The sequence below is a fragment of the Pistacia vera genome, unplaced genomic scaffold, assembly GCF_008641045.1.
Source record: "Pistacia vera cultivar Batoury unplaced genomic scaffold, PisVer_v2 Contig336, whole genome shotgun sequence".
Taxonomy (NCBI): domain Eukaryota; kingdom Viridiplantae; phylum Streptophyta; class Magnoliopsida; order Sapindales; family Anacardiaceae; genus Pistacia; species Pistacia vera.
The window spans coordinates 95,062-106,453 of record NW_022196153.1 but is presented as its reverse complement, the minus strand read 5'-3'; the positions used below and the strand labels follow the sequence as shown (position 1 = coordinate 106,453).

General features: G+C 37.7%; 2 long non-coding RNA genes across 3 annotated transcripts; both read left to right on the top strand.

Annotated features, from left to right (window-relative positions):
• Window positions 1–519: 519 nt before the first annotated feature.
• On the top strand, window positions 520–2,364 carry LOC116137844. The gene is made up of 3 exons (XR_004129233.1): window positions 520–1,504; window positions 1,899–1,978; window positions 2,086–2,364. It is a non-coding gene; the product is annotated as an uncharacterized LOC116137844 (long non-coding RNA).
• Window positions 2,365–2,401: 37 nt separating this feature from the next.
• Window positions 2,402–3,932, top strand: LOC116137845. Of its 2 annotated transcripts, none has more exons than XR_004129234.1 (3): window positions 2,402–2,486; window positions 3,088–3,176; window positions 3,357–3,932. It is a non-coding gene; the product is annotated as an uncharacterized LOC116137845 (long non-coding RNA). The 2 variants fall into 2 exon arrangements; XR_004129235.1 differs by having other exon boundaries at window positions 2,417–2,586.
• Window positions 3,933–11,392: the final 7,460 nt, after the last annotated feature.

The window sequence follows — 11,392 nt, the reverse complement described above, 5'->3', positions numbered from 1 at the left end:
ATAATTTCTTATGATCATTACAACAAAACTGACCTACGGTAACACTGGATAGTAGCACTTTTTCTTAAAGTGTTACTATAGACCATCTATGGTAACACTTAATGTTAAAATGTTACAATAACAATTTTCATATATAACACTTTAACTTTTGTAGCACATTTTATATCAATAGTAACTCTTTTTTGTAAAATGTTACTAATATAGGAACTACAGTAGTATTTTTAAAGTTTTACAATGACCTAATAATATAGTAGGTTTTTTATAATGTTACCGTATAATCAAAATACAGTAACATTTTATAAGTGTTACCATAAACCCAAATATTTACCGGGAAAAAAAATATCATTCCCGCCAACATGAAATAAGGTTGATTTTGTCTCATTTTTATTGTTTAGGGGACAAAATTGGGGTTTATTTTGTCACTTTTCATTCATGTTGGGATCAAACAAATGTTTTACATATACCCAAATATTAACCGGCACAATAACACTTAATACCGCCTAAGTCCTAACTCAAAATTTCCCAAAATTTCCTAGCTAATATTCACATCGAGGGCAATTCTTTAGTTCGAGTTCCAGAGTTTGCCTTTTCTTTTCTTAACCCTTGTTTGTTTCCCTAGAAAAAGACTTTCCCACCCATTTTGCGACAAAACCTTTCTGCTAAAAACCCATTTTGCGTCAATCAATCTTCTTCTCAAATCTTCTCAATCAATCTTCTAATTGCTCTTTTCTTCTCAATCTTCTTCTCGTTGGAATTCATCGAATTGCTTTGTTCTTCTCAATCTTCTTCTCGTTGCAATTAGGGCAGAAGGTTTTAAGGTTTAGTCAATCTGTCTTCTTCTTCTTGTGATTAGCAAACACTGATATTCCAGCATTGGTCAACTCTTGGCAAGCTTTGAGCTTCAAGCGCGTGAGGTTTCGGCACTTCAGAGCTATTAAAACAAGTGCATCATCCCCGATGCCGACGGATCTACGGTCACATTTGAGATTTGATTTGGCATTGAGAGGGAGATGGTGACGACTCTGTCCCTTGATTCTGAGCCAGCGACGACATACTAGAGAGCATCTTTTGCGATCCCCGGAGCTAAGAGACTGGAAAATGCAAGCCAAGCACTCTTCGGGCATATTTGAGATGAAATCAGACACTTCGATGACATGTTCACGTGCAGCAGTGTTGTACTTTTTTCTTTCTCAAAATTTCTTTGATTTGCAGGTTGTTTTGTCTGGGGTTTTTCAGCTATCAAACTCAACTTTAACATGAGATATTGAAATTTCTGTTTTTTTTTTTTTAAATGTGATGTTTTGATAAACGAATATTTAGATGTTGATATTTTAATGAGTGAATGGATTTTTAAACAGGAGTTCAAGCCCATGAAAGTTGAGTTGCTGGAAGATGACGAGATTTTGTTGTTGGAGTTTTCCGAGAACCTTCCAGTTGGGATGGGTGTTTTGGCTATTGGATTTGAGGGAATGTTAAATTAAAAAATGAAAGGATTCTATAGAAGGTGACTGATTCAAACTTTTTTCTTGGTTGTTTACAAATTACATAATATGCATTGAGAAAAGTAAATGGATATTGCATATTAAAATCAATAAATTGATTCACTTTTGTATTGCAATGTGAATTGGGTTTTGTTCAATTGCTAGAAAATGTAGAACAAGGAATTAAAGTAAATTTTAATCTGGAAGTTTAAGTTATTGAAGATATTTTGAACGAAATTGGGAGGGAAAATTCTTTAAAAGATGATTTTAAACTTATAGATTTTTTGTATTTGTAGATTTTTTGTCAACAATAGTAGGGTAAATTGTCTGCTTTTGAACTTATTTTACTTTTCAGAATCTAGAGAAATTATAATGTAGATATTCTAAGACATGAAACCTCAATTTTTGCCCCTTCAGTTTCACAGCTGACTCAAGACAGGTTAGAAAGTGAACCTTTGTCACCAAATCGAGCGAGTTTCCTTTCTGAACAAAACAAGGTAACAGCGGAGGATGTTGTTTCTTACGCTTTTGTCTTAACATTATCTTTACTTGTTTACATACGATAAAATTTCAGTAATCTGATGTCTTTAACATTTTTCTTCAGCTTCTCACAAAGGACTTGGAAGATGTCCAAACCATGGAGGAAACTAGAGGTGCATCTTGTAAACCTTATCAAATATGGGCTCTATTTCTGGCATAAGGATGTGCCGCTTTATTATAGGATAAGATTATGTGAAATGGTTGATATAACCATCTGTTACCTAATGGCTCAGTTTTGTGGGGAAAAGGAGTTATGTGTGGGAACAATCGAAATAGATATTCTTTATATGAATAGAACATAGAATATATTTACATGCACTTTTTTTTTTGGCTAATTTTTTTCCTCCACTATTTTTCCCCACTAACGAAATTCGCCTAATTTTGTTTATTTGGTTGCACAGAAGGGAGACCAAGCTCTGAACAGGAATTTTAACCACCAGAAGAGTTCAACACTGTATTACTAAGGTTGGTTTTTATTTTCCCCCCAGTCAGCAGTATCATCATGCAAATTTTCATAACTGTCATTTCAATTTTCCTTTTCTCCTGTTTTGTGTTTCATGAGCTTGTAAGTTTCTTGATGCATTTTTATTTTCTTTAAGACCAGTACTTGGATTCTGTTTGTGGTTTAATTTAGACTGTTGAACAACCAACTCCCCAGCTATCCCCACCTCCTAAAAAGGCTATATTTTGCATCCAACTTACAAATTATTTTGAGAAGCTTGCAAAATTGCATGGTACTAACATGGATACTTTTGCAAGTATCTATGTTAGATGCTATGCTTCTTAATAATTCTCTTTACATATGATGAATTCATTACAACTTTATCAATGGAATATGATTGAATGACCAAAAAGTTAAAAGATACTAATCAAGTATAGTAAGTAATAGAACTCTTCACTTTGAAATTTAATTTCTAGTGTCCATTGGTGATCCAAAAGGCCTGAGGGCATAGCTTTAAAGTAATTTAGTTAGTTTTAGTGGTTTTGAAATTAATCCTGCATATCTATACTCTAGTGTTTGGCAATGTTAATTGTCATTTCTCTTCTGTAATTTTATATGTCTTAGTGATGCTGGTATTGCCAATGTTGATGGCGTTAAGGATACAAATGGGACTACACAACTATGTGACTCTAAAATAAGTGAAACTGCTCAAGGTAAGATTTAAAAACCCACGTGTTTTAAATTGTATGGACCATTTATTGATTTTACTATGTACTAAGAGTTTTCCATTGTAATGTTTTTGTGGGGTTAAAGGGTAATGTTGGGGTGTGATTCTTATTCTGGTTTGTCGGTTGAGGGTTTAAAGCTCATCTTGTCCCTGAATGCAATTTCAGATGTAGGATTACATGACCAAAACTGTTTAGCATCAAAATAGATTGCTGGAAAAAGTGGCTCATTTACTCCTAATGGTTTCCCTCCTTCAGGATCTTGGTAAATGCTTGTTGATACCCATTACTTGCCCATTTTCAATGTCAAATTGTGTAAATTAAATTTTAATAAACTGTTATCCTCTTCTTCAGTTTGTCCACTGGACAGGATAGAGAACAAAATGACCAGCCGTCTGATGCGAATCAGAATCCAATTGGTTCAGGCCATGACAAAGTTACTCCTAGTGTTCCCAGGGGGAGACCTGTGCATTTTTGAGTTAAGCTTCGATTGAAGTACCAATTACATGTGAAATCAACAGCACTAACACTGGCTCTGAAAACAGTTCAAAGCGCGGTGTAGCACGCAAGACAAGTGATGCCACGGAGAAGCAACCGGCAAGGAAACTAACCAGAATTTTCATGGTGGTTTTTGTTAGAATTTTTTGAATGATTGAGAAGTATTAACTATTGTTCATAGTTAATTTTCCAATCATCTAGGTATTAGATTTTATGGATGTAAAGGATGTTGGGTGCTTATTTATTAGGCATATATGCAAACTTTTTGTATATGAAAGTTCACCATCAATGAAATGTTTGAAAAATTAATGTATCATTGTTTATAATTTGTATTATTAATATAACAACTGTAACAGTTTTAATATATGCTATAATAGATACATTGATAACATTTTCAAAATGTTATGAAAAATAATTTTATAACATTTATAAAATGCAATAAATGATACTTTGGTAGCACTTTTAACATGTTATTAAAAACTCTTTTATAACATTTTACCAATGTTTAGAAAAAACAATTTACAACATTGTAAAAATGTTATAGATTTATTATCTATAACATTTTGAGAATGTTACAAAAAACTAAACTGTAACAGGTTAAGAATGTTACAGAAAACTTATTTATAACATTTTGAGAATGTTACAGAAAACTTATCTATAGCATTTATGCAGTGTTATCAAAAATCATTCGTAACTTCAAATAAGTGCTACAATATACTTAATAACAACATTTTATTGCAGTTACTGAAATGATTAGTAACATGCAAAAAGTGTTACCAATGTCTACTTTTTAGTAACATGGGCTGTCATAGCATCCTTATAAATGCTACCAATCACCTACGGTAACACTTTTTGCATGATACCGTAGGTCATTTTTCTTGTAGTGGATGTCTTTTAGGAGCGGGGACTCCAATAGATGCATCAACCATATTTCTGGCACCCCAATCTATGTACTCCTTGATGTAGTTATTGATTAAACGTCTATAGTCTTTATCGTCATCTTTAAGGTTTTGAACTTTCAGCCATTGTTTTAAAAACCGGACCGGAGGGCAAATCATTTTGATGGTCAGGTCACGGTTCAACCGGTTAGACCGCTGATTGAACCGATGACATCATCCCACATCATGATGACGTCAGCACATTTTTAAAAAAACAATTTTTTTTTAGATTTCTATAATGTACAAAGGTTTTACTATAAAATAAATAGCACATCATTAAAAAGAAATGTAAAAGCACTTTACATTAACATCATCATTGATTTTAGCTTCTACTAACATCAGTAGTATTATTAGTATATACATTAACATCATCTAGGCAGTTCAACTGATCTAAATCCCTATATTACCATCCAGAGCAGTTCGAAAATCCATCAAAATTACATAGCATAAGTTACTCGGATGATATACTAGAAACACAAAAGATGAGCAAACTGAAGAGTTCATAACCCAAAAACATTAAAAAGAAAAAAAAAAAAGAGGTAGCTTTTAGTATCAGAATGGCTTCAAATTAAGTCCCAGATAAATCAAGAAGCCTCACTGCATGAAGTATATTAACCACTCTTATTGGCCAAGAAAACACTGGTTAAAACATTGCAGCATTCCATTGAGGCCTTCAGCAGCTTCAGACCCTAACAATAAGAGATCAAATTAATATATCACTAACTATAACACATCAAACTTCAACCGTCTTAATCCCTAAGAATCCTTCCATCATCATCTCCTCCATTTCTCTTCAATATAAAACACATCAAACTTTCCCATGCATGCATGAATGAACCCCCACATCGATATGTAATTTAACAAAAATGTTTTTCAAATGTTTGATAGCAATGGAGATGAGAAAATAACAAAAATGATATGACACAATTAACCTGTCAATCCAACACATAAATCAATCCAACACAAACAAGATTCAAAGAAATCAAAAACCAAGAATTACACACTCAATCTGCCGAAACAGAGCAATGCTTTAACCCAAGCCTAATCACTCAATAACTCTCTATAACCTGCAAGAAATCAGAGACCTATCCTAGCCTCAAGAATGAAACGCAACCCTCTCACAAATCTGCCCAGATTACAATGAGAAAGACCCCAGCAAAAAGCCCCAAATCAATTGCTCATTCAACACAAAAGAACCCTAACAATTTCAGACTAAAAATGTAAGGGAGCGAGGAATGGCGTACCTGGATCGAGGAATGGAGCTATCGTCAACAAATGAAGCTATCGCCGTCGATTTCCAGCGAGGAACGGAGCTGCCGTCGTCGATTTTCGGCAAAGGAGGAAGATGTTGTCGATTTCACAGAGTTCAAACGCGATTTGGGTGGGATTTCAGAGAGAACAGAAGACAGAGCCAAAACCGTTACAATTTTCGCAAAGAACAGAGAGTTTGCTTAGAAATTTTCATGAGGAAAACGGAGAAAGAGAACAACTGAAGATTGAAGATTGAAGATTGAAGAAGACGAGAAAGGGGCGTGAGAAGACTGCATCGCGTTTAGGATTTAGGTTGTTAATATGGACCGGAGGTTTAGTAATATTATCCGGTTTTTAACCGGTTTAAAACGATTTAATGCTTATAATGGTTTTGAGAGTGAACCGAACCGGACACGTGACCGGTTCACAGTCCAACTGGTTGGACCGGCTGGTTCGGTCCGGTTTTTAAAACAGTGCTTTCAGCTTGTTCCAAACTAGATTAAGGAGATCAATGAGACTAGGGTAATTAAGTGTCTCTCTAAGGACTCTGTATTTCAACTCATCTCTAATTAGTCCCCCTTTCCGAACAATTTCCTGTATCTTTTCATTCACATTAATGAAATGATTTACTAGTTACACCAACTCATCCTCCGTGTCTCTTAATATTAAGGTGTGAGTTTGTAGAGTTCTATTCATATTCATAACCCTTTCCTTCTGAGTGGGTGTTCAAGCAGCCATTACACGTCTATAACTTAACATTTTTTTGTAACAAATACAAAAACATTTCTATTCATTTAGCAAATAAAGGTTGACTATATTTGATAAATAATAAATATATACGTGTTTATGGCTGAATAACAAAAAATAGACTCGCAATATCATACCAAGTATGCATTTTATTCTTTAAATAAAAGGAAATGATACCTCTAGAACCCTCCACGCGCTGCCACGCGTCGATAGAAGCCTTCACGTGTCGACAAGAGCCTCCATGTGCCAGCCAAGAGTCGGCACATGCCGACACGCACCTCACCTCAAATTCGGATCGGTTTGACCCGTTTCACCTTTGATCGGGTCAACTTGACCTATTGACTTGTTTAACCATGCAGGTCGGGTGTTGACTGGGTCAGGTGACCTGATTGACCTTTGACCAGTTTGACCAATCCGTTTGGTCATGTGGGTTGGTTATTTACTGGGTTGGGTATTTACTGGGTCAATTGACCCATTAAACCATTTACTGGGTTTGACTAACCCGTTTGAGGTTCTGGGCCGAATACTCGAGTGAACTTGACCCACTTTATACTTTTTTGGGTTGGGCCTGGGCTAAAATATAATAGATTTGCAAGAATGATTAACACAAAGCAAATTGTAGCCTAGTGGTTAGGGAGTTGGACTTTATATTTGAGACTTGGGTTTAAGTCTCACCAACCTCGTTTTTTCTTCAACAGTTTATACAAATGACATGTCGTATGGAAGACTGAAAATAAAACGATATGTCGATCAATATGGTCATCTTCTACCTCTATCCGGAAACTTGGTACTCGACCCGAAAAATAACCCATTATGAACCTGAATAGTTAAAGGACCATAACTTAACCCTTTTAACTCCATTTTTGTGATTCAAAAGCCATTCTTTTCATAATTTCATAAGGAATCTAATAATCTAATTATTATTACCAGAGAACAAATCTTTAGACTTGAAAAACGAAAATTCAGAACTTAACTTAAAAAATATGCAGAATGCTTTAACATAATAGCATGAAAATTAAAAAAAAAAATGCAAACCTGACTCTGATACCAATGTTAGAAAACTAAGAATAACAATTATTCTATTTCTATCCCAAGATCTTATTAGCATAATCATCATTGCAATCACATTAACATAATTGACGAGTTGCAATAAATAAGATCACAACATAAATACCGCTTGTAGATACCAAACTAATTCTTCAAAAACACACAGATTGACAAAATGTAATTAGAAAGTATGTTCACTGCTATGTGAAAAATAGAGAGAATAGTGTTTTTTTAGTGCATAAGATTTTGTTGAGAGTTTTCAATCAAACTCTTATACTAAATGGCGGAGATAGTGGTGAAGGCAAATGAGTTGTTGTCACATATGGAGGAAAAAGGTTGTGCTCTAGATATAATCACATTTACTACCCTAATGTTTGGTTTCCTCAAGAATAATAAGATACCAAAAGTTGTTGAACTCCTTCATAAGATGACAGAGAGAAATGTGAAGCTGACTGGATATACAATGTCCTTAGTCATGCAGTTACTAATGAAGGCAAAAAATTATGATGAATGTTTGAACCAGCTTCCTCAATTTCCGGTCCAAAAGCGAAATTGAAGTTTTTGTGATTAAAATTTATTGAGTGGTTCACTTTTTTAGAGCAGTATCCTTATAAGGAGGGCATTATTTGACAGCATTGAAATATGAAACTACAAAAGCTTCAGTCAGCTGAGGAAAGGCTCTATCTTTGTTACCTTACGAAGAGTATAGTTGACATGACAACATTGCTGTCAAGGGAAATATGTTCTGCCGTTACACATGCAATTGTTGCAATGATGATACATGAAAAATTGGTTGATATGGGATTTAAAACTGTTAGTGGAATCTATGAAGCAGCATGGACTGAAAATGGACTTGGGTAAGATCCCTTTTATCTTATCTAACGGTGTTACCTATTTAAACATTGAAGGACAAGATCTAGTGCTAGCCATTTGTCATCAATAGGTTGTTAACTATGTTGTAAATCTATTTTTCATATCTAAATTAGTTTGAAATGCTTATAGGTTTCATTGCATTATTGGTTTCGTAAGTTGATTAAAATTTATTATTGTTATGCCTGGGAAAGTAGGGCTGACATAGAGCCCAATCAGCACAAGTGGTCAGAGTCTAGGCAGACCCTGTAGCCATTTAGACACGGCCACGTCGAGTACTGGCGTGAGTAGCATGCTCCTACCAATGCAGTGGGTGCGCGCCAGACTGACGAAAGGTTGGAGGTCGTCCACATGTCCAATCCCTGCATAAAACGAGGAAATCACGTGAGTATGTGAATAACGGGATGCAAAGGGGGATTTGCATGGTACCTAACCCCTTTTTACGGATTCAGTAATGATTATCTCAATGTATTCCACTACAAATAGAGAGCTTCTCTCCCGTTTGTAGGATTCGCTCATTTTACTCTTGATTAGCCAATTTCGATTTGTAATCGCTCTCTCTCTTACTTGTATTCTCAATACTTAAAAGTCAGCTCGCTAAGCCGCGACCTGATCTTTCGAATATAATATAATATCAGTAGGCGTATGATTCGCTTGCTCAAGCAACCGAACCACTTTAAACATTGCCTTGCCACCATTCCACATTCTCAATCCCCCATTCACGTGTGTCTTCTGGCCAGCTTAGCATTTCACACGTGCGTTTAGTTGGTGTCAAAATCACGCATCAATAGTTTGGCGCTAGAAGGAGGGCTTGATTTAGTATTGATTCGAACCTCAGCGAACCAATCATGGTGTTGAGGAGATCCCCCAAGTACAGGACACTTTTCCTAAGGTGCCCGCAGTTCCACAAAATGTCGCGGGGGATATCCCTTCAAGTTCACAACTTGACCCTGCCATCATGAGCTACCTGGAGAGGTTCAACAATACTCTCCAAACGATCAACCAAAGGTTGGAAAACTTGGACCGGGGCGTACCACCCGAATGAAATGGAGGGGTGTAACCGCCAAAAACACTTGCAGGTCGCGCGAAAGCGAGGAAAAGGGCGATAGCCCAAGCCACGCGCACTACAGCGTGTCGAAGAAAGGGTAAGTAAGTGGCGAACAGCGAGCCTAAAGGCTCCAAAGGGCTGGCAAACACTAACCACGTTCCAGGTAGAATACCCATGGTGTTAAGACTCTGTGAAAGGTCGCAGCCCAAGCCGTCCCATGCCATGTTACATGAATACCCCTATAAAAGTGCTAGGTGGAGCGATTCTCATCACCGCCAGAAAAACGATCCTAATCGTCATCGTGCGGGAGGTTCCCACACTTCGCAGGGGGGTTCGTACCATCGCGGAGGTTGTGAAAATTTCTCGCACCATTCATCGTCATCACACAACTCTAGCCAGTGTGTGTCAAGGGTGGTCGGAACTACCAGCTGAGGCGAGGAGGAATCAGACCTCCGGACTTTCCTCAATAGCAATCGCGAGGGTCAAACTTGCATGGGGGAAAGCAATCCCTAGATAGCTCCGCTACCTCAAATTGAGGAGTTGCAGCGAGCTTTAGATCAGCTAAAAGCTCAGCAAAATGAGCAAGGGCAGGTCGCAGCGGCATCCCCCTTTTCTTTGGCAGTATTAGCCGCCCCTTTCCCATCAAGATTTAGAATGCCCGATATGCAGGTGTTCGACGAAAATTCTGATCCGCAGGATCACTTGTATGAATTCAACGACCTGATGAAGCTTCACCAGGTTCAGACTTGGCGAAGTGTCGTTGTTTGGCAGTAACTCTAACCTCTCATGCCAAACGGTGGTTCAGGTCGCTCCTACCAGGATCGATCAGCTCGTGGCCTCAGATGAGCACAACGTTCTTGAGACACTTCCAAGCAAACTGAAAGTTCTCAATGCCTCTAAGCTACGTCAGCAACATAAGGCAAGAGAGGAATGAATCCCTCCAGTCTTACATCGATGACTTGCACAGAGAACTCAATAAGGTAGCTTACACTCCCGAAGAGTCTATTTGAACTCTCATCATAGCGGGGGTTCGCCCACAAACCGACCTGTGGAAAGAGCTACAGGCTAAGGATGATGTTTCCTTCACCCGTTTCTACAACCTCGCGGAGAAGTATCTTCGTATTAAAAATTTAGTGGTGGTGCTCCATCGTCGCCACCCTGACGCTTCAGGTAGTGCGCCTGGTTAGGGGAAAGGTAGGAGAGTTGATCGCAAATGGGCTAATGACGATCAACGAAAAGGAAAGAAACCACGGTTTGAGCCCAAAAAGTCTTATGCTCCAGTTCCTCATCGCGGTCGTGATAGGAATCAACATACGCCTTTGAATGCGTCTGTATCAGCTATTCTTGAAAAGTCAGAAGAAGTCGGCCTGCTCGGAGAGCCTGAGCCCATGAAAAATCCCCCATCAGCTAGGAATAGTAAGAAATATTGTCGCTTTCATCGGGATAATGAGCATCATACCAATGAGTGTCGAGCTCTCAAACAGGCAATCGAAGACCTCATCAAGCAAGGGCATTTCAAAGAGTATATTGATGACTCCACTCCCATGCAGGAGAAAAGTCAGAGGGAACCAGGAAAGAAGCACTGTGATCGCAAGGGTATCTGCAGCGTCGGAATGATCTTTGGGGGACTGCACCTCACAGGGAACTCATGAAGTGCCCAGGAAAGATATGCTTGCACGGCCCATCACGATCCTATCGGTGTGATGAGCATGATGCGGAGACCACCAAAGGTTCGCAAGGAGAAAGAAATTACCTTCTCCGAAAAGGATGCAGTTCAATTTCATCATCCCCACGATGATGCTCTC